This window comes from Coenobita brevimanus, chromosome 94 (assembly GCF_032717465.1).
Source record: "Coenobita brevimanus isolate Jiangsu-jjx chromosome 94, ASM3271746v2, whole genome shotgun sequence".
Classification (NCBI taxonomy): domain Eukaryota; kingdom Metazoa; phylum Arthropoda; class Malacostraca; order Decapoda; family Coenobitidae; genus Coenobita; species Coenobita brevimanus.
This window is the reverse complement of record NC_137047.1, coordinates 31,627,697-31,630,516: the sequence shown is the minus strand read 5'-3', so window position 1 is coordinate 31,630,516 and position 2,820 is coordinate 31,627,697. Positions and strand designations below refer to the sequence as shown.

General features: G+C 43.0%; 1 pseudogene; it reads right to left on the bottom strand.

The window, feature by feature from the left end:
- Positions 1 to 881: 881 nt before the first annotated feature.
- LOC145412876 (uncharacterized) lies at positions 882 to 2,592 on the bottom strand (annotated as a pseudogene).
- Positions 2,593 to 2,820: the final 228 nt, after the last annotated feature.

The window sequence follows — 2,820 nt, the reverse complement described above, 5'->3', positions numbered from 1 at the left end:
GAGATATATAACAGCCTTGAGTTTAATTCATTCACATATCTTTCATCTGTCTCAACTTGTTCTGTTCTGTCCACACGTTTCATCTCCTCAGCCTTAAATATGACCAGATTCATTTTACGGCTTTCCTCATCCCGTCTCTCTCTCTCTCTCTCTCTCTCTCTCTCTCTCTCTCTCTCTCTCTCTCTCTCTCTCTCTCTCTCTCTCTCTCTTTCTCGCTCGCTCGCTTTTTTTTTTTTTTTTTTTTTGTCCACAATTACTTCATGACCTCCTACAACACCCATCCCACTGTTCTCACCTGCATTATTTTGTTTAACTAGGCCTATGATCCCCTGGTTATATCCCTCCTTAGCCAATTCATCCTTCATCATTTTAGTGGCCTTTGGCAGTGAGTGATCTATTACGTTAGAAACAGCAACCTCTATTTCCCCAGAAAGATTCTCCTGTATGGAAAGTTATAGAGCTGCCACCTTGTCCGTCTCACTCAAACTGCTGCTGCCTCCTAGTCATTTCACTGTATTGTCTCCCCATGTTGACCACCATGTGGAATATTTGTTCACACCCCTCCTTACAGTAGCTGCAGTTCCAGTGCAGCTGTTCTGCTTTTTCCTCAATCAAGAATTTATATACATGGAGCAGGATGCCCTCACAATTAGCATGACACCATTTTTGACATACCTCGCACTGCAAAGCACTGTAATCTCCTTTGATCTCCCTGCTACATGATCTACACATATCTGTGGTTTTCTCACTTAAGGCGCTCACTTTGCTTGCCAGTTGTTTTGGGCCTGCAACTAATTTCATTTCTACCTACTGCTACTCCTTACTGACACAACTCACACACAAAAACCTCTTCCTCATCGTCCTCTATCTCTGCACATTCCTCATTTGCCCATCCCTCGCATATGGCACAACAAACCCAACCTTCCCATCGCACAGAATTACCAAACATGCCATTGCAATACATGCACATGGTTGAGTCTCCATCCTCACTGTTGCTGTCATGAGTCCAGGATGGCCCAGCTTTCGCTTGCTTTGTTTTTTTTCTTTTGTCTTTTTTTTTTTTTGTTAGTTTTTTGTTGTTGTTGTTGTTGTTGCTAGTTTGTCTTTCTTGTTACATTCTCTCTCTCTTGTCGTTTCTGTGCAAGTGCCAGTTCTTTTCCTTTTTTCTTGTGAATTTCTGACTCTAACTCTGTCTTGCATGGGGATCCTGTCAAAACAAGAGCTCGCCCTTAGGGCCTGAGTGCCTTCTTTCGTACAATGTTGGCCACCTTTGGAAGGGAATTATGTCCTGGGATAAACTACCATGGTTAAACAGCCTCCGAGCCACTTCCGGTGTTACAGGCCCAGGCACCACAGTTGGATTTTCCAGCTCGGCAGCCCCTTGCAGGTCAGGCTCACCCACCATGGTCATGATTGGTGGGGCAACTGGGTCATCCGGATCTTCCTCTTCCTCTTCACCATTTAATGGAACATCTGTCGGGCAGGTAGGTAAAAAATCAGCTTCACAAAAAATCTGGCTATTCAGTGGACAAATTCCGGTTTTTCTAAAGCCATTGATGGCTGTTTGGAACAGCAGCCTGTAGATAAGTCTCTCTGAACAATGCACTTAGTTTGTAGATGGGCACCTGCCTTCCGGGTTTGTTTCTGAGGAATGTCTCAATAGCCTTCACATAGTAGGCATTCAGTGGTTTCATGAAGGAAACATCCAATGGCTGCATTCAGTGACTACAGTGTGGTGGCAGAATGACAGTCGTGACATGATTTTCCCTGGCAAGATTTATCACATCAATATTCTTCGTGTCCATCCATAATCAATAATACTGGATCGTCTCTCCATGGCTTGGTGTGACTTAGAAAGTGCCGAAACCATTCAGTAAGAATGGAAAGCTGCATCCACCCAGATAGGTGGTATGCACATTCAGTTCTTGCTTCATCCGAACTCTTGGAAAGATGAGGAAGGGCGGAACAAACTGGCCCCCAGCAGATGTACAGCAAACTGCTGTGACTAGAATTCCTCTTTCTGCAGAAGTCAATATGCCAATCTATTTACCCCTCCCCCCCACAGACTGAGGATTCTTGTGAGCTTTGTCTGCTCCGTTGTAACACCTGGCTTATCGACATTAAATATCTTGTGTGGAGGAAAGTACTGGTCTGCTTGCACCGAAGATAAAATGTCAAAGAATTTGCCAACGTTCATCTGATTGAAGCATCTTGTTCTTGCAGCAGAAGTTGGTTCTGGGGTTCGACTTGCAAGTTGTGGCTGGCGACGTTGGAGGTCCAATAACCAGTCTTTACCCGCAAGTCCAACCTGGCATAAAGAAATAAAGAATTAAGTGCTATAGGCTGTAGAAATACAAACTCCAGTTGTAGCCTATTAGTCTGTAAACTGAGCATGATATGAAGAAACTTAATTTGTAGCCAGATCTAACCGTTCTGATTTGTGGTCCACATTATTTCTTTCCGCTGCATGGAAGGCAATGTAACGAACGTCCCATGTAGTCAGTCTGAAAATTGAGCCTCCATCGACAAAATGTGAGTTATCAACTCTGCTTCTTGTGCAGCACTGAATACAGTTCTGATAGCGCAATGCATCTGAAAAATAATTATTAATAAATATTTATTTCTTTTCTCATCATAATATAGGCCAATTATATATAAAATGCATAACATGAAAATAAGGTAGACACTATTTATTATATGTAAAAAAATAATAGGCCTAAAGGTAAAATATAGCAGGACAATAAGTAGCAAGCTTTTAAGACTTAACCCGTCACGTCCCGAGGTTTTCCGCACCTCCGACATCCCCCAGTCCCGAGGTAT